General features: G+C 39.9%; 1 long non-coding RNA gene across 1 annotated transcript; it reads left to right on the forward strand.

Annotated features, from left to right (window-relative positions):
* The first annotated feature begins 3,970 nt into the window (after nucleotides 1-3,970).
* Nucleotides 3,971-23,576, forward strand: LOC149456256 (uncharacterized). The gene is made up of 2 exons (XR_016313906.1): nucleotides 3,971-4,478; nucleotides 21,245-23,576. It is a non-coding gene; the product is annotated as an uncharacterized LOC149456256 (long non-coding RNA).
* Nucleotides 23,577-25,724: the final 2,148 nt, after the last annotated feature.

A 25,724-nucleotide genomic window follows, 5' to 3' on the forward strand; every position in this document is an offset into this window, starting at 1 on the left:
GGATAGTACAAATACCTTCAAAATTACCCATTTTTGGAAAATGGACAGTTTACAGTATTTGGTAAGAGGCATGGCGAGTTTTTGGATTTTTAATTTTTTGTTGCAATTTTTTGGAAATTGAAGAAATTAAAAAAACAAAAATTCAAAATGTGTTTTTTTTAACCTATTGTCACCAGCCCAGTACAGGGTTATTATATAATTGCTGTGGCAGTAAACAGGGACACTGAGTGGTGACAGTGTGTAAAAAAAAATAAAAATAACAATAATAATTTAATTTGTAATATTTGTTTTAATTTTTGCTATGTTTTTTTATTACATCTTTTCTCTTACTTTTTACTATTTTTTTTTCAACACACTGTGACCTGAGCAATACAATGTTACCATAGTAACATTGAATAACTCTGGGCAAGTGATAAAGATTTTTTTCTTTTACACATTATGATTGCTAATACCAATGTATTTCTTTGATATTTGCAACCATTTTTACTGAATGAAACTGATTCACTCAGTCTTTTGTTGTGATTAGCTATGATTCAGCAAAGCTCATCACATGATACAGATGGGCTGTGATTGGCCCTGTCTGTACCATGTGACTGCTTTGACCAGTCACAGCTAACAACACAATTGTATACAATGGATGGCATAAAAGGAAGCCATGTATACAATTGTCATGTGATCTGCTGTGATTGGTCACAGCGGTCATATGACACTGGCAGCGGGCCGGTGTAGTGATCTGTCATCAGTGACAGATTGTGCCGCTGCGTGACCCGCGGCCGCGTGAGCGGTGCCTTTTGACAGGACATATGACTCTCACTCAGAAGTAGAAGTGTCCTGCCTGGCTGTCAATCTGCTATAGGCCGGGCGGGAAGGTGTTAAAGATGGCCACCACGTATTTCTGGTGCCGGAAGTGACGTCAAAGTTACCACTCAATGCCTTTTGTCATAGGAAATGATGCCATCAGGAGCTCAGCTTTCTTCTGAATGGCTAAGCAGCACTCAGGCTGACTTGATTTTTTCCGGGAGAAGGACAGAAAGTTCCCATCTGGCTTCCTGAAAACAGTGCTGTATACAGCTTATGCTACATACTGAAGCCTCTTGCACGTGGGGTGGACTCCATTGAGATCAGCAGGAGATCTGCCCTCTGATCAAAGCATGGCGGGTGGATGACAGATCCATGTCTGCTCAGTTTATACACAATGGACATGGACAGATCCTGATCGGCTATATGGGTGGCTGGGAGGACGAATCCTCTTCCATTTTTTTTTTGTTTTGGTAGACCAGACCGGACCGGAAGTCCATATGGGTGAATGAACCATCCAATCAGGTACACCTAAAAAACTGACAGGACTTTGTATGAAAGGGGCCTGAGGGTGCATCTGTTAGTGAAGGGATAAGTATGTGTGGTCCAGCTGGGTACAAACAAACTTTTTTTTAAACTGCTACTAAACCCATCTCTCATCATACACAGAACATGGAAAAGCAATTATTTTAGTAAATATAAACTACTAAATGCCTTTTCTCATCAGCAGTTAGAACAGTCTTGTGACTTCTATTAGTGTCCAACAGAGCACTGGTTAAAGCTTGTAGGAGCCATTTTCATTCTCCCTTGATTGTCCTATGAAGCTGCAGGACCTCTGACCCTCTGTCTGGACAGTGCTGATTGGCCCTGTGCTGATCACATGCACTCTCCCAAGAAAAAGAAAAAGCTCTCTAGCAATACACACCAAACTGAGCATGTGCAGCTTATTTCCAAGGCTCTGTTCTATCAGCAGATGGATTTGGAACAGTAGAAGAAGGGGAGGATCAGAGAAGACAGGCTTAAACACCATTTTTACACAGTAAGGATTAACCCCTTTGGTCCCACAGTGAATATAACAAGCATGATTTACTGCCTGTACACACTGATTTTACTGTTATAGATTTAGCAACACTTTAAGTGAAAGAAAGTTGAAGTTCACACTGAATGTTTTTACAGTTGCTATTTTTGGCTTTTGGCATTTTTTTTCTACAGCCAATAAAATCCCCAGCATGTTATCCTATGTGTCCATGCACACATAGGCTTTAATCAGTGTTTTTTGGCTGGAAAAAAACAGAACTAGTGGGTTTCTAGAGGGGTTTTTTTAACTGTAAAACAATAACGCTGATAAACGTGGAAAAACATGGTAAAACGCGTAAAACGGGTGATTTTGGGCTTTTTTTAAGCAAAACTTTTATTTACTTTTTGTTTAAAAATGCACACGCAGCTAAACGTAGCTAAACGCTAATGCAAAACCTTTGTACAGCTAACGCTAACAGAGTTTATAAAAAGCCCAATGTGCCTGAGGACTTAAAGTGTTACTAAACCCATAACAGTAAAAGCAGCCTGTATATGCAGTAACGCATGCTTGTTATATTCACTGTGGAGTCTAAGGGGGTAATCCTCCTCATTGTGTAAAACGGCTGTTTTATCCTGTCTTCTCTGCCCCTCTTCTTGTTCAAATGTCCATGCTGATAAGAGAGACTGAACCCATAGGCCTTCTGCACATGCTCAGCTTAGTGTGTATTGCTAGAGGTTTTTTTTTTTCTTGGGAGAGTGCATATGATCAACACAGGACCAAAAAGCACTGTCCAGACAGAGGTCAGGGGTTCTGCATCTTCCTAGAGCAGAAAGAAAACTTCTCTTACAAGCTTTAAGGTGCTCTGCTGAACACTGATAGAAGTCACAAGACTGCTATTTACTGCTGATGAAAAAAGGTATTTAGCAGTTTATATTTACTAAAATAGTTGCACTTCCATGTTTTGTGTACTGTGGCAGACCAGATATAGTGAATGCAGGGTCCTGGGTTTAGTAACACTTTAATATTACTTTACAGCTGAATAAAGCTTGGGGCTAAGAATATGCATGCATCATACATACTAGGGGGGTACAACTGGGGGAGTCAATGGTGGGGAAGGATCTGGGAGTTCTGGTAGATCACATGCTTAATAATGGCATGCAATGCCGAGCTGCAGTTTCCAAAGTGAGCAAAATCCTCTCTTGTATTAAAAGAGGTATAGACTCCAGAGAGAGAGATATCATATTACCCCTGTACAAATCATTAGTAACACCTCATCTGGAATATGCAGTTCAGTTTTGGGCATCAATTCACAAAAAGAACATTGGGGAACTGGACAAAGTACAGAGAAGGGCAACCAAACTGATAAGAGGCATGGAGGAGCTCAGCTATGAGGAAAGATTAGAGGAACTGAATTTATTCTCTCTTGAGAAGAGGAGATTAATGGGGGATATGATCAACATGTATAAATACATCAGTGGTTCATATAGTGAACTCGGTGTAGAGTTATTCACCTTGAGGTCAACACAGAGGACAAGGGGGCACTCTTTACATCTGGAGGAAAAGAAATTTAATCTCCAAACACGGAAAGGTTTCTTCACAGTAAGAGCTGTGAAAATGTGGAATAGACTCCCTCAAGAGTTGGTTCTGGCCAGCTCAGTGGATTTCTTTAAAAAAGGCCTGGATTCTTTCTTAGATACACAGAATATAACTGGATACTAACATTTATAGGTAAAGTTGATCCAGGGAATATCCGATTGCCTCTCGGGGGATCAGGAAGGAATTTTTTTCCCCTGCAGGAGCAAATTGGATCGTGCTTTGCTGGGCCTTTTTGCCTTCTCCTGGATCCATTGTGGGTATAGGATTATAACTTTTTTTTGATGGTTGAACTGGATGGACTTTTGTCTTTTTTCAGCCAGACTAACTATGTAACTATCGCCCAGTGCTCAGTAAGGAAGGCCACATTCAGCACCATGAACAGCTCCCCCAGCAGACCCCAGTCCCTGCTCTATCCTCATTAGCATGTCATCTGTAGTTCGCTTCAGTAATGTAATGCGACAGTCCCTGCCTGCTCTGGGGACCTGTGATGTCATTCTGAGTGACAGTTCTTAAAGTCCTCTTAATTAGTTTGCATTGCTGCTTCAGCAATCCTGGCGGAGGAATGCACCATGTCATCCCAGTGACTGAGGGGGGACAGCTCGCTCTACACCCTCCAGGCACAATTAAGTACGATTCATTCAGCAACGTCAGAGATCAGCCCCTCCCCCCACCAATGTAGCGCTCTGACATGTGAGGAATATCACCTCTCCACCCGCTTATTGAGATGTGACATTACAAGGCAGGTGATCGCTCCCTGCCAGCAGCAAGCCCAGCATGGTCTCCCAATCCCAGCTCTCCGTGCATGCTGGATGGTGCTGAGGCTGACCTGATTCTGCTGTGCCATCCTCCCTCCCAGTGAAGTAACAGCCCCATGTGATCCAGCCCTTCCCAAATAAAGTTGAACATAGATCTGCTCTGATATGTCAAGCCGCCTGGATTGTGGATCTCTTCCAGTCTGCAGCAAAACTTTCCACTGGCACAGGCTGCACGGACAGTCCTTCTTGCGATCCCTCCACTAAAGACCTTTTGGGGAAAATCTGCATTGCTACAGTTCATGATGAGACAGGTAAGAGCATGATCCTGTGTGTGTTGCTGAATGGAAGTGTCTAGGACATGCTGCTTTACTGGAAAGTAGAGCAGCGATTGCACCTATTCCATGGAATCCGATGTCACTCAGAGAAATAATAGGCTCCAATTTAGATCAGGATCGAACACATTGGACATTTTCTCTGCCCTCTTCCTTCCTTCTCCCAAATCCATCTGCATGAAAGAACATCCTGCAGATACAATGCAGCAGACAAACTCGGTTCAGTACAGCAACAATGGAATAACTTGAATCGGTCGATCACATATCGATATATAGGAGATTGAAAGCTAGAAAACTCATAGTCTGGGCAAGAAAAGATGACACTGGGTCTAAGATGTTGAGAAAAAAGGAAGAATCCTAGGAATACATTCACTTGCCTGCTCAGCTGAATGCTGGTAAAGTTGTCAGGAATGAGGGTTCAGTGTGATTGTGCTGGCTGGCTATTGTACTGTATGCCTGGGAGAGGACTAGGATAGATGGGCAGCTTACTAGCACACGATTGCATTTTTGGTATATTGACCTGTTATTACATTATATCACCTTTTTAGTTTTGGTGTATTCCAAGACATATCCTTTCCACATGAATTGTAAATGGGCTGGTTATCTTGGATTGTACAGTAAGACTATGAAATGGGTTGTATTGCACACAATAGAAGCTAAGATGTGTAACTGTCTATTACAGTACACAACTGACATTGTCATTGGGCATGCTGGACAGAAAGCTAGGGCTTGTCCTATTGACTAATGAATGAACCACACTACTACCTGCATATTCCCTGCTGCAAAAGGGTTACTATTGCTTAACTTGTGATCATAAAAGAAAAAGGAACATACACAGGTATACAATTCAGATATAAAGGATCAGATTGTGCTCCAGTTATGCATTTATGCCTTTTTTTGGTGTTCTTTTACTGCATTTTACAGTCTGATTTGCACAGTATGCATCCAAGGTAGTCATTACAGTCATCAGTATACCATACTATAAAAGGCAAACAGAAAATGTAATAAATTCACTGGATGCTAAAAATAAATCATCTCAATTCTTCCAAGAGTGAGAAAGCACCTGCTACTTCCAGGATCACAAGAGCAGCACTGCTGGCACATAGCATGAGATGCCCTGTGACAATGCCTTTGTTGAGAATAAAGGACTGACCTGTAATTACTTTCTAATTGATGCTCTGTTCTGATTGTCAGGGGCAGATTTAGTGAAACATAATTACCTACAGTTTTATCACTGTACAGCGGTAAGAGTCACAGCTTGCCTCTAGTATAACTGGAGTGCACAATTGTTAGGTGCATTAAGAAGAAAAAACTGCAGTTCAAGCTGGGAAGAGTATAAATAACACATAAAGCACTCCAACTTACTTAATAAGATGATGATCTGAAAAATACAGCATTCCATAGCAACCAAGTAGATGTTGGATTTCTAAGGTCAGACACTTTACAGATGAATTCTAATTAGTTGCTATTGCTAACAAGCTGGCGTTCTTTTCATATTTCTCTTTGTCTTAATAAATACTATCCATAGAATGAAATTGCTCTATCTATAGAATTAAATTGTTCATATAATATAAATATCTTTCAGTGCAGTTTAGGTGACTCCTATAGTTATTGTGTATCAAATATGCCTAAGTAGAGTTGTCAATGGGATTGATTTACTAAGAGTAGAGAATATTCACTTGGCAAAGTTCATTTTTCTTATCTTAGTGAGCAAGTTGGGACAAACTGCAAATTCTATTTGCAAAGAATACCCAATTGTGTGTAAAAAAGAAAAAAAAAAAAGAAAAAGGATTTTTGCTTGCCCATGATGAGTTAGCACAACATCTCATTGACTAAACTATGTGTATTTTCACTTTGTGAAGTAAATTTTCATGTTGTTTCACTTCATTCACAAAATAAAAATTCCCAAATTCACTTTGAAAATTAACATGATCTGCTCTTTTAATAAATTAGGATCATTATGTTGGTTTCAGTGAACCTTTAACACTAAACTTAACACTTAAAATGGTTGTAAACCCTTACCTATACTCAGTGACTAGCTTCTGATGATACACAGAGGTGAAACAAATCTTCCTACGTAAGTTGTACCTATTTATTTGCTTCCATTTCTCCTCTACATCTTTGTAAAACTCAAAAATGAAAATCATTTTTCACAGACTAACAAAGCAGGGATGGGGAGCTGCAGTTACACCCTAAAGTATGGTGCTTCAACCCGATCCAGTAGTTCCTAGGCTAGAGCTTATACATCACCATGCCAGTCTAGCAGTCTCCATATGCTTATGTATAGACATTCAAACCACAAGAAGCTGGCAACAAAGTGAAAGTAAACATTTCTTTCTTTTTTATTAGTTACAAGGATTTATTATGTTCCCTAGGACAACCACCACTGATGCATTTCAGTCTTTGAAGACCTTACTCATAGCTCACACTGTACAAGAGCTCTAAGAGCTGATTGGAGAGAAGAGACACACCTCCATTCACACAGCATACAGGAACAGAGTTGAGGCTGTCAATCACAGACTGTGTGCTGGAGATCCCTCCCTGTCACCTTTTTACCTCTTGGTGTCAGAAAAACGTGTTAGAAGTGACTCATGCAGATAACAAAGGAATGAGACAGCAGAGAGAGAGATGACGCTTAGGGGGTTAGTTACTAAAACTGAAGAATGCAAAATCTGGTGCAACTTTGCATAGAAACCAATCAGCTTCCAGTTTTTATTGCCAAAGCCTATTTGAACAAGCTGAAGTTAGTAGCGTATTGGCTACACTGCACAGCTGCACCAGATTCTGAGTGCACCAGTTTTAGTAAATCTTCCCCTTCATGCTTTGGAGAGAGACAAGTAAACACTATAGAAATATGTGCTTTGTTCGGATTTCATGTCTGTAATTAACAAGCACTTTAACCCCTACTTTGGCTACATACTGACCCTTTCCTGTGCTGGGAACAGGTGTTGAGTTAAATTCATGCAGTTACCAGCAAACTTTACCAGATGTAGAACTTTAAAGATGTCTAACATTGTGATGCACACACAATGCTATTAAAATGCCATTCATTTATTTAATTCAAATAAAAAAGCATTACATTGATGGCATAACATAGTTCAGCACAACAAATGTACAGTTTCCAGAGTATAACATATGAGAACATAATAAAAATATTTTTCAGAAATTTGTTCCACAGCTTCTTGTTACTCCCATCCTTATATATGTCACGCTCTTCTGTCAGTCTTACACCCAAATAATCTGAGGACATGACTTTGACAAGGGGGGGGGGGGATTACAGTGACCTTAATACAATGTGTATTGTGGGTCTCAAATACCCCACTTCTTTATGTTCTGTGAAACTTTATTGTAATAAATAATCACTGAAATCAGCAACCTGGGGACCACCTTCCCCTTAGAGGAGTACCAAATGAACACACACAGAGGGTCTAAGTGGTATCCCCTTTAAGGACAGAGCTTTATAACATGTTTTCTCCACTCTCCTCAATTGGCTTCAAGCAGACCATACATGCTTCCTAAATCAGAGGAACTGGAACCAACCACTTGTAGTTATATAAAGTGGAAGTTGCTGCCCCACAGGCCCTGTCAGCACAGTTAGATTTTTCTACTCATTTTATTTAAGGTGCAGATATTAAATTGTATGGTAGGTTTTCCAGTCATGTAGAGACAGGGCAGATATCATTTTGCATTGATGACTGATATGTCTGCCATAGGCTCATATCAGCCATAATGTTTGCAATTTTTTTCAAGTCACATAGTTCAGGAACTTAAGGCTACAATTATATATGGAATTAAAGGAAAGCAAAGTGTAATCCGAACTAATATTTATTTGGTAAAAATAATCTTTGTAAACAGTAAAGCATGTTTTTAGTAAGTTACACTTTTAATAATTATAGTAACATGCCCATTACATTGCACAGCAGTATAAACAGAAAGGCGTGACAAGAGACCATCTTCAAATCTGTGCTAAGGATGATGCATTCATTCTGACCTCTTAGAATGGCAGAAAAATCTACTTTGATTTAGATATTTTCACTTTTATGGGTTAATATTTTTGAGAAATATCAGAGAAAATCTACCTATTACAACACAAGCCTGCCATTTTGTGTCCTCAATGCACATCTGGAAAGGTGTTCAGATTAAAATATTAAAAAGGAAAGTGTGTAAATAAGTGTGTTGCTTTCTTACAATTTCTGTTTTGTCAATTAGCTCTTTTCTGGGTATTGTAAAGGGGACTTTCTGCTTATTAGAGCTATGCTACAAAAAAAATGCACTCTTTTTTTGGGAACAGAACTTTAGGGTGAATCTTGCAGGAACTTAAATGAACAAGGGAAAGGTTGTTGTTTTATAGGGCCCAAGAGCATTCCTCAGTAATCCAGATTAATGTATTCTAATTTCTAGTACTAGATCTGTCTTTTCAACCCTTTTACCCCAGAGGGAACCCTAAAATATTTTTCAGGTCTAAGGGAGCCCTTACTAGAACCAGTTTATCAGGGATCAATGTAAAAAATGCCTCTTTGGTATGGGAAGAATACAACTTTCACAATGGTGGACAGCCTTACAGACAGCTAAAAAAATAATTGGTTTCATGCTGCTAGCTTTACTAAGTGGCCGACTTGGAATTCTGCATGTACCTTCTTATAGGAGGTCAATTAACTACAGCTCAAGAAACCCCTAGCAACGTCTGGAGGAGCCCATTGAACTTTGGTTGAGAATAGCTGCCATAGACCCTTCATATTTTCAGAACAAATGTTTGTATGTTTTGGGATAACACCACATACAATAGTGGATATTCTTTACAACAGAAACCTTAATGGTAGGTAAGATAGGACCAGGACATCACAATGTTCCATGGAGATCAGGGCTTTGAATATCTGGGGCAAAAGGGTAATCCGGGTGATCATTATTTGTAGGTGCTGCTTTTTTGCTTAATTGTGTACTTTGTGTGGCACAGCAGCTGGAAAAAATAGCTATTTTTAAAGTCTGGTGATTGTTCTATTGTTCTTGCTCTTGGCAGTGCTGGTTTTGCCAGCTCTGGCAGAGGTGGAAGCGGCAATGGAGGCACAGTGCTGAAGGGAACAGAAATGGACCTCATCCACAGAAGTGGTTTTGTGGCTATTTGCTCAGTGAAAATCATAAAATCACAAAAATCATAAGATGTGAGCGTTATGTGTTTCTCTACCTGTAAAGTCAGCATTTATGAAAATCAGTGGATGTGCTGGTAAATTTTTTCGTCTACAGTCAGTACATACATTTTTAATGTTGCTGGCCAGTACCAGTTACTTTTTCCTCCTGGTTTTATTGCTTTTATTAAGAAAAATGTGAAAACTGAAAAGCTTTTCTAACTGCTCCAAATGTTTAAAATGGTTCTAAAGCCTTGCTGTTGTTTTTTTTTCTTTAAAATAATAAACACATCCCCAAGCCTTCTCTACTCGGGTCCTCCAATGGTGCTTTTGGCCCCTCCCCCTTGCAGAGTGCATGCTCACTTCCGAGCCACATCTGTGTGTCTATGGGATACACAGAGCATGGCTCAGTCCCCCCCCCCTGCTCCTTGATTGACAGCAGTGGGAAGCTGCTGCTCTCATGCACATTGCTGGATCGAGATGGGGCTCAATTAAGTATTAGGGGCAGCTGCGGAGGAAGCTGCACACTGAAGGTTTTTTAAGTTCATGCAGATAAAAAACCTTCAGCCTTTAGAACTGCTTTAATCTTACCCTGCCTGAATCCTGAGCAGAACCCTAAAACAAACTGTTAATTCCCACCCTCTCCATCCAAAAATGGGACCACTCAGATGCCAACCTTTATTTTGAGGATATATTTTTACCTCTATACACAAGCAAGAATACAGCTTGCAATATTCGCTAGCTTTTTTTGAGCGTCAGACCAAAAGGTTCTTTATTTTCTCCCATCTTTTATTTTTTCATAATCCTAGCTACACCTGGTATGTCTACCAAACAGAAAGGCAGCCGTATTGACTCACTTCTACTTCAACCTCTGAAACATTCTCTAAAAGGGGTCAGGGACACAGCTTGGGAGCACTTGCTATTAGGGGCACTCGGCAGAGGGGAGGAGCCGGCAGCCCCAGAAGTGGACCCAAAAAGAGGAGGATTGGGACTGCCCTGTGCAAAACACATGCACAGAGCAGGTAACTATAACATGTTTGCTATTTTTTTTTAAAATACAACCTTTAGAATCAATCATTATGAGGGGTGATGGAGTTTGGCACAACCCCCTAAGTAAAACATGGTACAGCTCAGTAGTATCCATTTTCAGTATGCTCTTCTATGCATACAATCCACAATACGTCTCTGGAACAGCCAATCTATCGCAGCACAAAGTAGGTGCAAAGTAGGACCTGCAGAACACAGTGCTAGGTAGGCATACTCATGCTCACCACATCATTCCCATCTTGTTCTAACTTTGTGTTCCTTTAGGTTGCCTATTTCCACATGTGAAGGTAGACAATAGGCTTGGAGAGTTTTGAGGAGTTTTAGTAGGAAAGAATAAGAGTTTGCAGATATAGGGCCAGTGTCCTGCTTGGTTTGTTTGTGCCCCAACAATCTTGAATATCCAAAGCATCCTTAAAGATTGATAGCAACAGTTTTGAGTTTGTTTCTGACAAATTTCTATCACTGTCAACAAATGTCACCATCTTTTTCACATATGTATTGGTTGCTTTCAGAATAGGTTTATGGTAAGCATTGCATTGCACACATCAGTCTGCTCAAACAATGCCTCATACGCTTGTTGTCATGCATGGAAAAAATGAATACCTTAGTGCTATGAATAAAAGATGCTACTGAATGTAAACTAGAATTTCTTCATGGACAGCAATGTCACTAGTGGCCAATTATCATGTAAAATGATGAGAAAATAAGATGACTTTACCTAGGAATCCCATTACATCCATTGTTGGTATCGAAATGTAACCCAGTTTTCTTCAAGCTACAATCATGTCCTTTTTACACACAGTGTTTAAATGCAAACATATTAATGCATATATTTCCATTATTTTACTGTATTAACTTAACTGCATAAAAATAATATCAGCTGTTTTATAAGGTAAGTCTTTTTTCTACCAAATTGTAGATTGAAGACTTTCTCTATAGTATACCCAGTCTTATTTTTATCCTACACCATGGATTTTGCAGACTGTGTCAGTGAACTATTATCTTGTTTTCAAGTAGATATCCCGCGGTTGATTTACTAAAGGACTAGAGACAAGAGACTATTCAGTGATACTCCCAAAACAGAACATTCAGGATAAGGAATAAGGTGAAGTTGTGTTTGTAGCAAACTTGCTCATCAGAGATGGACACAGAGTCCCCCTTTTTATTAAAAGTATTCATTTATCCTTTAGTCTCCTTCCCCCTCCCTTCCTGAGAGGCACAGTGACAGATGTGTGGGTGTTAAAAGTCACTGGCTGGAAGAGCAGCAGGGGGCCCAGAGCTACAAAGCCCCCCCATAGAGACAGAGCCTCTCAGAGACAGGCTGTCCCAAAGCCTGTGTAAACTCTCACCTCCTAACAGAGATAAGGCAGCTTTTCCCTGGACTTAAAAGAGATTGTAACCTCATAAAACCTACCAGCTAGGTGACAGAATTAAATGAACATTCCTCAAGTCAGTTTGTCCCCTATGTTTCATATCTTGATTTATGAAGCTGTTGGTTTTAATGCAGAGTCCACCCAACAATCCCTCCCTAAACAGGGTATTGGCCAGTTACTCAGAGCCATCCCCCCTGCTGGGGAATTTTAAAGCACAGGCTAGCAGACCTAAAAAGTGAAGTTGAAGACATATCCTATCTTTCCATCGTAACAGCGGGAGATCAAAGACCATCTCGCTCTGCAACTTGGATCTGCTTACCTCAAAGGCTTAAATGGCAAGTAACTTAAACCTTTAACTTCTCCCTGTTATCTCCTTGCTGTGCTATGGTCCTTTGTGTGTGTATATATATATATATATATATATATATATATATATATATATCTTAGTTACATCTTTTTTCTGTAAATATTTTATTGCACCTGTTTGACTCTTTTAGTAATAAATTTTTCTTTCTGAAAGTATTAAACTGTTTCTAAAGCGCTTAATTGCAATTTACGAATTCCTGCCTTTTGAAGAGACACTACTGTGTTTGTCTAATCCTCTGCCCAATCGGTCTACGGTGACCATATTGGACAGGTGACTTTTCAACCATTACAGTGTATATTTGATAAAGAGAGTTTCCCCTTTCTCTGTACAAAAAGGGGTGGTGGCAGTGTGAAGGGTTAGTTGCGTAATTAACCCGACCCAGTAACAAGCGCATTCAGGCTGCCGGTGTGTCGATTGCGTTCCATTAGCTGGACAATCGTTCTGCAGGGCGCAGCTGAGTGTGGCATTGTTACGCACGTCCCATCGCAGTCTGGATCAGCCAGTCCTTCGGTCATGAGTTTGGTGAAAAGGTCTGGGGTCTGATGCCGCGATTGTGACATATTGGTGGCCACGGTCGTGAGATTGTCACATGTTGGTGGTGGCGATCGTGGCAGTGTTCACTTTGAATACTCACTCATGTGCTTGGAAACTAATGAGGGTTTTTTTCTTGAACAAGACAGTTTAGGTTGACATAGCTTCACCGTATTTACCAAGCTTAGTGAACACTTACATTGTGGAGGTAACAATCTCTGCTCATAGTAAATCAAACCCACTGTGTCATTAAACCTAATTTTTGTTTCTTGTGTTTGATTATGTACAGTTATATCCCCTACCTGTGTGCTGAACCTTTCCCTGGTGCATTTTTAAAATTTTTTTGTAAATACCTCCCTATTGGTAGTGGCAACATTATAGCAATTGCTCCTCTGACTGCTGTGTTGACACTCACATTGCACATGCTCCACCATCCACCCCACGTGATAACAATTTTGATTGTGCGGTGGGACCGGCAAAAAATGATTGATAGAGGCTCACTCTTTCTTGCTAGCTGCCCCATGTGACACAAATAATGCAGAGGCTTGGGGGCAATTCTGATTAGATTTCAGGGTGCTGACAAAGGATTTGTATGCAGGTGTTTCTGTGCATATTTTTTAGAATTTTTTTGCAATTAAATCATTTGACTTCAACAGCCCCAATCTGCACTCAGCAGCCATAGAAAAACAAAGAAATCTTCCTGCTGTGAGGTCTTCAGAATTAATCATGGGTTTCCTGCTTACTTTGTTATACATACAGTAGCTTATACACCTATATTAACATGGCATACATGTCAAATGGTGGCTCTGGGTTTAAATTAGTCTTTAACAGGGGCGGACTGACAACTCATGGGGCTCCCGGGCAATAGGGGATCATGGAGCCCCTGTGTCCTTGCCAAAACTCAAAAAAGCCTATGAAAAAGGTACCAGGGGAATCTCATGGGGCCACCTACTGAACCCGGGCCCTCGGGCAGTGCCCGAGTTTCCAAATGGTCAGTCCGCCCCTGGTCATAGTCATAGCTGTAACTGTCAATTTTGCAATGTCTCATGGGACATTTAGTTCCACAACAGCTAGAGAGCTGCAGGTTGCCTACTTCTGACCTTGGGTGTTCGACTGGTGTTGCTGTCACTTTTGATACAAGCATTTGAGAAGAATTGAGGTTTCATTATCCTGCACACTCTGGATGGGGCTGCTTTTGGACTTTTTTTTTTTGTTTCCTAGTAATTTGTTTTATTGTATTTATTAGTTGTTTTCACAAATTTTGAGCGCAACACAGTTTATTATTATTTGTGTGCACTAGGTGGGGTATTTCCTAGTTTGTGTTTGCAGCTATTATTAGAGTGATTATTTGTAGAACACTAGTGTGCAGTTTTTTTTAGTTTCACATTATAGTTTATACACTGAACACATCTCCAAACTAATTCATAATCTAGATACAAGGTAGTGTTGTGTAACTCAGATCATAAACATTAAGAAAATGTACATACTAATCAAAAAGTGTCTATGTTAGTTAGAATAAAAAAATATATCACAACATTCTCCTTAACCTGCCCACGTAATGTAGGATTGCTCAATAGCATCTTTCAGCACTCCTATGTCCAGAGCTGTCTTTAATATTGATTGAACCCTGGACAAACATTTTCTTGACCACCCTCCCATGCAAGTTCACTCTCCACCTGCTCTGAGACAGACAATAAATAGAAGCTAGACTCAAAATCAGTTTACTGCAGCAGATCAAGCAGTGATTGTGACTGGTTGCTAGAGGTTACAGCATATTATTACTGCTCACTGACTGGCTACTAGTAGTTACAGCACACACTACAGCTCACTGATTGATTGCTAGAGTTTACTGCACATGCTGATCGTTCAGCGATTGCCTGCTAGAAATTACTGCACATCTTCACTGCTCACTGATTGGTTGCTATAGGTTACTGTGCATCATTGCTACTTATCGATTGCTAAAGGTTACAGCACATTGTTACAGCTCACTGATTGGTTGCTACAGATTACAGAACATCATTACAGCTCACTGACTGATAACCTCTGCACCCCAAACCTCCCCCAACCTCTCCACTCCATCCCCCCTCCACCTTAACTTTACATGCCTGATCTGCTCATCTATGCACCCACCTTCCTTACCTCTGTACAACCCCTCCTTGCTCACTGTTGCACCCCAAACTGTAATTCTTTCTATGCCTACCTCTGCATACCCTACTTGCACCACTTTGCTTGTCTTTGCAGAACAGGCTGATGGTAGGCTCAATGACCACAGTTGCAGGAAGGACTTTCAAGCATGCCCCTGTTTACCTCCCCAGTGGACAGCATTCACTAGAGGCTATGGTGATAGAACCTCACAGGGGCATGATATATATATATGAATGCCACCTGTATTTACATATGAATACTGCCACTATTTACATGTGAATGCTGCTGTTATTTTCGGTTATTTGCATGTGAATGCTGGCATGATCTGAGTCATCTGTACACTGCAATAGGGCAGTATAAGTGACAGCACTTCACAATGGGATATCAGGCCACAGCTCAGGAAAAAGACTTCAAGGGAAAAGGGTATGTAAACCAAAACTGCTGGTAAATCTGGGCATCTGCTTTCGGCCCCACAAAAATGACTGGGCCCAGGGCGCAGCTGCCCCTTTTGCCCTGCCTTAAAGATATCCCTGCCTATATTGTTTGGACACTTTAAGGAGCTTGCTGTGGAACACTTTAAGGAACATGCTGTGATACATTTTCTATTTTAACAGCTAACATAGACAGTTTTTGATTAATATGAACATTTTATTAATGTTTATGATTTGAGTTACACAGCGCTTCCTTGTATCTAGATTATGGATTAGTATATATATATATATATATATATATATATATATATATATATATATTATAGTGCTTAATTAGTACTTAAAATGTCAGCCACATTATCAAATATAGCAAGCATAGTTGCAGAACAGGTGGCAAAAACAATTGAATCCCAAGCAGGTCTTTGCCATTGTCAACTGTATGCCTTCTCCTTCCTTACAAAAGTCTAGCCAATGGTGATCAACTTATCTATCACAATGTGCAAAACATAAGCAGAGGCTAATAGTCTGATATCAAGTACAGTTCCCTTAAATCCCCTTGCTCTCTTCTAGCATGGGATGTTCCATTATGCACTGCAGTGTTAATAAAATGGGAGGGATGAGAGAAAAATTTGTTGTTCCACGCCCCACGGACCAATGTGAGAACTTTAAACTTTTTCCTAAACTTATGATCACCATCTATATCACAGATAATGATGTAGATTCCATGGACTTCTTGCTGTTTAACCATGTGCATTCCATGCTACTATATGAAGCCAAGAACAGTACATTCCATTCATTGCTCACTGGAAGTTTAAGGTAATCTGACAATATAGATGCATCATAAAGGTGGGCATGGAAACACAATAGCTAGGTAGAGCTACAGCTATGCTTTCCTTGCATGCAATAATTCCTAAAAACGTATTTAGGGTTGGACGTTGTGCTGGGCATGGCCAGTAGAGCTTGTGTCCTAGAGGTCCTGCAGAAACAGAACAGTCAACATGGGTTTATTGGCAATTTTCACACCAATTAATTTCCATCCTTTCTAAGCCTGATTTCCTGTAGAATCAACAGAAAGCAGTCAGCAGCAATACTAGGAATCGGAGCACTGAAGTAGGGAGCATGTTCATCTTTGAGCCCAACAACGGCAATTAAGCCCGTGTTCTGAGGTGACCAAATTTATTACTAGGGAGAGACCTGCAGCATTACCAATATTATATTTAGTTTAGGAGTAGTAGCCAGCTCATTACAGCAAAGAGAGAAGAACCATCATCTCTACCTTGTCATGGTGTTAGTGTCAGGATCTATTTGTGAGGACAATAAATAGGATATAGTAGAGGAGGATAAAAAGAGTGACTGTCCATATATGTACTATTAGAGGGAGGAAGTGCAGGATGAGGATGCATTATCTACACCTTGGATATGAAGCTGATGCCTTGCCTGCCTGTCAGTGTTGTTGAATGATTTTGATTATACCAATGTAGAAAATGTACAAGATCTAAGAGCTGCTTACCTCATCTTCACTCCTTTTCATTACTAGCATTCAGACTGCCCCAGCACTGCATGAAGAAAATGTACAGAAAGTAATTCTAAGCTTTCTTCCCAACAAGCTTACATCATCTTCTCTCCTTTTCATTACTAGTAGTACATGAAATGTATCGGTCGTCCCTGGCACTGCATGAGGAGAAGAGTAGAGAGGCTCAGAGGCCAGTTATGTTGGAGAAAGATATAGCAGGTTACACCAGTGCAGATACAGCTATGTGGTTTATCCCTTCTGATGGTTCAGGAGACACCTGCATGAGGTCCATGTGGCTCACTGACTCGGGTCTGACTTATAGATCTCCCTTGCAACCACTGCCCACTAGTTTCAGTGCTAATGCCACTCAGAAGGAAGAGCTGAAGAAGAAAAAGGCATCTGCTCTGACTAAGCAGCCAATAGCAGTACCAATGATTGTCCTTTTCTCTGAGAGGGTGATGCCAGTCACTCAACTGTCATTCAACTGCCCAATATACAAAAATAAAAGAGAAGGTATGTGGAATCACTGAGGTTAAAGTCAGTGTGTAAACAAATTTTTTAATTTCATGATCCTGCATACCTCTTCTTGGCTTTGGGTTTGCATGCTGAATTCTGGTTTATGGGAGGGGGTTAAATCCTCTAGGGAAACACGTACATTTTATATATAATTTTAATTTTATATGTTTTTCATTCAGCTGCCCCAGACTATCTACTGCCCATTGATTCTCTGATATTTTACAATTGAATTATAGGGACTGGGCTATCTTGGGAATGGGCTAGGGTTAATGTAAACTTGGAAAGAATTTGGGACCCTGAGCATCTTGGGTCTTAGATCCAATGGACTCCAAAGAGACATATGGAGTGATATAAAGACTAACAAAGATACAAGTCATGTGTGCCTATAGCAATTGCATTGATTGTTGTTAGACGACTAAAAAGAATGCACAACACTTTTCCAGCTTAGTTTATAGAAAGCCTGTCTCTTAATATACAATATTCTCTTAAAGTGACACTAAACTCACATTATTTTTAATAAAATAAATTCAATATTTTAACATATAAGTAGTATGTACCATGTACCTGCTATATATCTTTTACTTCATTTAATCTCTTAAATGCAAGCTTTTTTTCTGCTGTTTTAGAGTGGCTATGTTTGTTCTCCCCCTGAGATGGACTACACATCTATGTGCAGACACATTCCATTCTTTGGGATTTGTAGTACACATTGAGCAGAACATCTGACACTGTTCGTCCTTCACTAGTAGCTGTGAGGTGCATCAGTGGAGGAGAGAGAGCCAAAAGAAGAAGAGAAAAATCAACGATAAAATACTTTTTAACCACTTCTTGACTGTGCTATAGCCGAAATGACAGCTACAGTGTGGTTGTCCAATTCTGGGAGGGCGTCAAATGATGACACAGCCAATCACATGATATGGTAAATCACAGTAGCCTTTTACCACATGATCAGCTGTGTCCAATCACAGCTGATCACCATGTAAATACACTTGGCGGTTATCGGCAGTACTTTCCTAAAGCTGTCACAGCGTGAGGAAAGTACTGCCAATAACCGTCAACTTTCAAAGCAGACATCTACACTGATAATCAGGGTTCTGATTATCAGTTCCCTGGTTATCAATGCAGCCCCAAAGTGCCCAACAGTGCTCCCAATCAGTGCACAGCAGTGCTCCCAATCTCTGCCCAGCAGTGCTACCATTCTGTGCCTGTCATTGTTGCCAATCTGTGCTGTCAGTGCCACCAATCAGTGTCACCAGTCAGTGCCCATCATTGCTGCCTATCAGTGCTGCCTCATCAGGGCCTGTTCATAAATGCCCACCAGTACCGCTTCATCAGTGCAGCCTATCAGTACCCATGAGTGCCACCTCATCAGTGCCCATCAGTGCTATCTATCAGTGCCCATCAGTGCAGCCTCATCAATGCACATCAATGAAGGAGAAAAATTACCTGTTTGCAAAATGTTATAATAGAAACAAAGAAAAACTTTTTTCCAAATTTTTGATCTTTTTTAATTTATAGTGCAAAAAATAAAACACGCAGTGGTGATTAAATACCAGCAAAGGAAAGCTCTGTGTGAAAAAATTGTAAAAATTTCATATGGGTACAGTGCTGCATGACCACGCAATTGTCATTCAAAGTGTGACAGCACTGAAAGCTGAAAATTGGCCTGGGCAGGAAGGGGGTAAAAGTGACCAGTAGGTAAGTGGTTTAAACAAAAAAAAAAACATGGTGTACATGATATTTTGAAACAACTGATGTAAAAGAAATTTGTCTTTAATGTCAATTTAAGCAGTTTTTTAAATGTAATTTCAGAATAAAGTTTACAATACAGACATATCTGTTATAATGATAGGTAAATCTAGCTAGCAAATATCAAACATTCAGGGATGACATTGCACATGTAGCATATGTCTTGCCTTTTAGGTGTTCCCTAAAATAGCTATTGACTACATTACACTTTAGTGAAGATAGAGTAGACACAGACATAGAGTAGAGTAGTGAACATGGGGGGAGATTTACTAAAACTGGAGAACTTAGAATCTGCTGCAGCTGTGCATGGTAGCCAATCAGCTGCTAACTTCAGCTTGTACAATCAAGCCTTGGTAATAAAACCTGGAAGCTGATTGATTTCTATGCAGAGTTGCACCAGATTTTGCACTCTCCAGTTTTAGTAAATAATCCCCATAGAGTCAAAGAGACACTGCCCTGATAGACCTCCTCCCAGCAAAGTATTCTGAAGGATTCATGCTTCTTTGCCACCTTCCTTCTCCATCTGAGTGACAGTACTTGGGCCTGAGTGCTCAGTCACCAGGTCTGAACACTGTCTTGTGTGGGATGGGGGGAGCAGTTATCCCATCCACCCAGTTAAGTTACATAGTTAGTTTGGCTGAAAAAAGACAAAAGTCCATCCAGTTCAACTATTAAAAAAAGAAAAAGTTATAATCCTACACCCACAGTTGATCCAGAGGAAGGCAAAAAACCCAGCAAAGCATGATCCAATTTGCTCCTGCAGGGAAAAAAAATTCCTTCCTGATCCCCCAAAAGGCAATCAGATATTCCCTGGATCAACTTTACCTATAAATGTTAGTATCCAGTTATATTCTGTGTATCTAGGAAATAATGCAGGCCTTTTTTAAAGCAATCCACTGAGCTGGCCAGGACCAACTCTTGAGGGAGTCTATTCCACATTTTCACAGCTCTTACTGTGAAGAAACATTTCAGTGTTTGGAGATTACATTTCTGTTCTTCCAGACGTAAAGAGTGCCCCCTTGTCCTCTGTGATGACCTCAGGGTGAATAACTACACTGAATTCACTATATGAACCACTGATGTATTTATACATGTTGATCATATCCCCCCTTAATCTCCTCTTCTCAAGAAAGAATACATTCAGATCCTCTAATCTTTCCTCATAGCTCATCTCCTCCATGCCTCTTATCAGTTTTGTTGCCCTTCCCTGTACTTTCTCCAGTTCCCCAATGTTCTTTTTGTGAATTGGTGCCCAAAACTGAACTGCATATTCCAGATGAGGTCTTACTAATGATTTGTATTGAGTAAAATGATATCTCTCTCTCCGGAGTCTATACCTCTTTTAATACAAGAGAGGATTTTGTTCACATTAGAAACCACAGCTTGGCATTGCATGCCATTATTAAGCTTGTGATCTACCAGAACTCCCAGATCCTTCTCCACCACTGATTCCCCCAGTTGTACTCCCCCTAGTATGTATGATGCATGCATATTCTTAGCCCCCAAGTGCATAACCTTACATTTATCAACATTAAATTTCATTTGCCACATAGTTGCCCAATTAAACAGTGCATTGAGGTCGGCTTGTAAGTTGAAGACATCCTGTAAGGATGTTATTCCACTGCACAGCTTGGTGTCATCTGCAAAGACTGAAATGGTATTTATAATCCTAGACCCTATATTGTTTATAAATATATTAAAAAGTAAGGGTTCCAACATTGACATCTGAACTGTCCCAAGTTCCAACACCTGAGCTCATCCAGGGTAAGCTTCAGCAGAAAGGTGATGGGGAAGTGAGTATACCTTCCTGTGGTAGGGGGACTATCAGAAGATGCAGGAGAGGCAACAGCGTCTTTTTCATTTTCTAGATTCAAAACTCCAGACCTAGTGCACAAAAATACTAATGTATGTTTATATTCAAATTATTTTGATTAACATTTTGTTTTGCAGATTTAAATTAGAAAACCAGCGAAAATTAATCTCAGCAGGTTGGAATTTCTGCCTTGGGATCTTCTGAATGGCTCTACAACCAGCAACAATACCAGAAGAAATCCATCAGGAATATGCTTGCAAACTCCAACAAAATATAAATGGAAAATAAGGACATAAAAGAAAAAAACAAAAAATGATATGCAGTCCCTTCACAAAAATAGGTTTCACCACTACAAACTTATTATGAAACAAGGTAATGGTGATCTGCTGTGTCATCAATGGTCAGCAACCATTACATGTCACTAACTGCACATTGCTACCAAGAATGAGAGGAAGTGGCTTCTTGTAAGATGAAACAGTTGTGCCTTTATGTATTAAAATATTAAACTATTCCAGTCTCCGGCTGCACATAAATAAGTAAAAAAATAATTTGTCTTGTTATGATGCACAAAAAAGAGAATGCACAAATTGACGTGAAATTCGAAAGAAAAAAATTGAGAATTCAACTTTAAATGTAAAGTTGCACTTGCTGATATTGCTTGTTTCTCGCTCATTTATTCTAATGAAGCCAACAATGGATATACCTTCTACTCTGTCATACACCAGTGACAGTGAAACCTTCACAAACCAGAATGTGACTGAGGACATGGAGCTGGTACTTTTGGAGGGAGCTTTGTCTTCCACTCTTGTTTTGATTGTGGTGCTAACTATTATTTTTACCTTGGTGGTGACATCTCTACTAACGTATTGCTTCCACAAATGGAAGCTCAAAGTAAAAAAATTTGAACGAGCTCAAGAGGAGTACCAGAGAGACCAAGAGAAAGTTGAAGTACCTTGTACTTCTTGACTTCAGGGGCAGCTGCAATTTTAAAATAAATAAATTCATAGAATGTACTCAAAATGATTGCTTCCGCTGGAAAGTATCATAGGACACTTGGACTAAAACTTGAATGTTGACAGCTTACTCTCCAGCAAATGGACCTCCTCATTTCTATCATATGCGGAAAGTGATGTTGTCCTACAGCTTTTTTGCCTTCAGAAGTTTTTTATGCAGTCTTTACTATATGGACACACTGTATCGGTGAGGATCAACTATCGAATCTGCAGTATTTTGTTGTGATGCCTTTTTTATCTGCATTGTGTAAAAAAACAGCAACAATAGTAATAAGCATGGCTGTTTTACACAGGCATGTAAATATGCTAGTAGGCCATAAAGAACGGCCATTCATCCAATGAGTAAATACAAATATTGGAGTGTACAAACTCACTATGAGGCAATGTTGAAAATAAATTGGCTCATACCCATAGAGCTATGTGAAAAAAAGGTCTTCAAAGAGAAATTATAGAGCATTTTTAGTGAAACTGTATATTTGATTTTATAATTATATTTTACAAGCTTGTGGTGCCCCATTTCCACTAGTGTACTACATATACAGAATAACAAGTTCTCCCTCTAGTGGCTGTTTTCAAGTTGGTCAGAAGTGACCCAGAGATGTGTACTGAAAGTTAGGGCCCATCACACCAAGATACCTTTGACCTGCAATGCATGATAATGTGAAATTATTTTAAATTCTTAATGCAGGTAATATTTATACTGTTCTATTTTTTTTTTTTACAGTGCATTGCAAATCTTGTGTTGTGGTGTGTTGGACCGTGCTGTTGCACAAGTGCATTCTCTAAATGTGATGGGGTGCCAATGAAAATGAATAGCATCATACATTGATGTAATGCGCACTTTTTACCGCACATTACTGCAATACAGTGGGCCCTAAGATACAGTAAGGCACAACCACTGTGCTCTAATACTAAATCGTAGAACAGAGCCTGTATATGCAATGTCATATGGCTGCCCCAGTACATATAACTATACATGAAAAAAATGTCTAAAAAAAATTAACCCCTAAACATTAATTAGATCACTAAAGTGAATCACTTTCCATTGATATCTAAGAACCAATTAAAAGACTGTAGCTTCCCTTTGCATTGGATGACTGGTCAGAAATAAAGATTGTGAAAATAGTAATAGGAGAAATAAGAATACATTTCTCATACAAATGATTAAAAAATTAAATATATACTCTTTCATACAAAATCCAGAAAACCGTGTAAATAATGTAGAATTCTCGTTTGAATATTTTGTATGTTATTGAATATTCAGTTACCAGAAAAAGGAAACCGTATATTTTGATATTTTAATTAGTGCCAAATATCTATTGTGCCAAGAAAATGGGCAGAACAGGTCTTTTTTTAGGTGTGTCATAATCAGTATTATTCCTAGCTTAAGTTTACCCTTAAAGTGTATGTCAAGGAAAAATAAAAAAAAACATATTTAGTACATATGTGCAATAAATGTGCATTTGCCTTTGTTTTATTCCTGCAAGTACAGAAAACTACCTATAGTTCTACCAGAAATGCTCTGGGCTTGTAAATTCCTATTGTGGGTAGACAACACACAGAAATTTTGTGAATTAAGAGGCATCAGCCCTACACATTGTCTTTTGATAAACTACTCAGCCCCCAAACCATCCCCTATAACCCAACACAGTGGCTGGAGGGGATTATACACTTCACAACTGCAGAAAACGTTATACCCCCTGTCACAATTGGTGGGTTGAGCACAAATAAATGGGACCATGCTGCAACCACCATGAAACCACAATGCAATCAACAATCACAATGAAACCACAATGCAACCAACAAGCAATACATGTGTTTGCAGCGTAGGGGTGCCTGTCAAACGCCCTCTGAAAAGTGACCCACTACTGATAGCTTTTTAGAGGGGTAGCAAATGCTGCTGCAAGTGTTAATGAGCCCTTAGGATTTATATACACTTTAAAGGAAAACTGAAATGCCTGTTGGTCATTGTCTAATGCAGTTGAATACAACAAATGTTACACCATCATATTACTTATTGATACAATGTATATTTCAGTAATCAGAGTCACTGTCCTGGAACAATTATGCAGATATAGATTTCTAACTTCACTCAGATATCACTTATTTATTACAGGAATTGATATAGTGGTGACAGTTTATGCAATGCTTTACATATTGTACATTCACATTAGTTCCTCCCCTCAAGGAGCTGATAGTGTAAGCTCCCTACCTCACATGCATACATCCACATACTAGGACCAATTTAGAAAGAAGCCAGTTAGGCTAGGTTCACACCAGCGCAGCTGTGACTTGATCTGATTTTCATTGTTACACATAACATCTGTGCAATTGACACGTTTTTTGATGCGTTTTTCATGCCACTGCGTTTTTTTTAGGAGACGGAGAGTGCTGAGTTCACAGATGCTGGTTGTTAAGAAGCTGGCACTCGCAGTTATCCTAAGCATCACCGACTCAGCCCTGCTGTCAGATGGGGATTCCCAGATGACAGCAGAATGTAAACAAAAGAGTTGTCATTATTATTATTTATTATTATTATACAATATTTATATAGCGCCAACAGTTTGCTCAGTGCTGTACATTATAATGGGAGACAGTACAGTAACAATACAATACATGAGGGGTTCTAGGGCCCTGCTCCTTGGAGCTTACAATCTAGAAAAAATTAAAACAAAAAAGCATGGAGGTCCCTCATAATCCATAGCAGGCCCTCCAGGTCTGGTGTGGTTTTTTAGGGGGGATTCCAAGCCAAAAAAACAAAAATGGTGCGAGTTCCACCCCAAAATCCATACCACATCCTTATTTGAGAGTGCAACCTGACAGGCCAGGAAAGGTAGGGGGGAGCGAGATGCAAGTGTGTGCCCCCTGCCCCCTCTCCTAGACCATACCAGGACACATACCCTCAGCCTGAGGGGGTTACCCATGTTGATCAGGACAAGGACCTCTTCCCCACAACCCTGGCTGGTGGTTGTGGGGGTCTGTGAGCAGGAACTTCTCAGAGTCTGCAAGCTCCTTTAACAATAAGGGAACCCCCAGATCCTGGCCCTCCTATGTGAATGAGTAAAGGGTACATAGTACCCATACTCATTCACCAAAATAAAGTCAGTGGTAAATAAAAACACAACACAGTTTTTGACAAGTACTTTATTAAAAAGATTTTTTAAAAAGTCCCTCGATGTACATCCATCATCAATCATGTTGTCCAGCAATATATGTCCACGTCAATCACGATGAATGAAGGATGACAACTTGTATGAAAAAAAATCCCTGCCACCCGACAACACCCAACAGATTCCATCAATTGCCTTATATGACCAAATAATATTGCCAGTCCATATATGGTCAATGATGTCATCTGGGGGCAGGGTCACCCTGTCCTTCTAGCAAAGATCCCTTCCCTCTATGCCCAGGCATGTGGCCAGGTATGGTTTGGGGGGGGGGCGCACACTCCCACCTTTTATGGCCTGCCAATCTGCAGGCTCAGGTAAGGGTCTGGTATGAATTTGGGGGGGCATCCCCTTTTTTTTCTTCTAAATATCAGGGCTCCTTTGTTTACATTCTGGCTGACAGCAGTGATAAGTCACTGGTTGTAAGAATGCCTGTG

Source organism: Staurois parvus, unplaced genomic scaffold (assembly GCF_062004578.1).
Source record: "Staurois parvus isolate SC_StPar_1 unplaced genomic scaffold, SC_StPar_1.0 ptg000365l, whole genome shotgun sequence".
In the NCBI taxonomy this organism is placed as follows: domain Eukaryota; kingdom Metazoa; phylum Chordata; class Amphibia; order Anura; family Ranidae; genus Staurois; species Staurois parvus.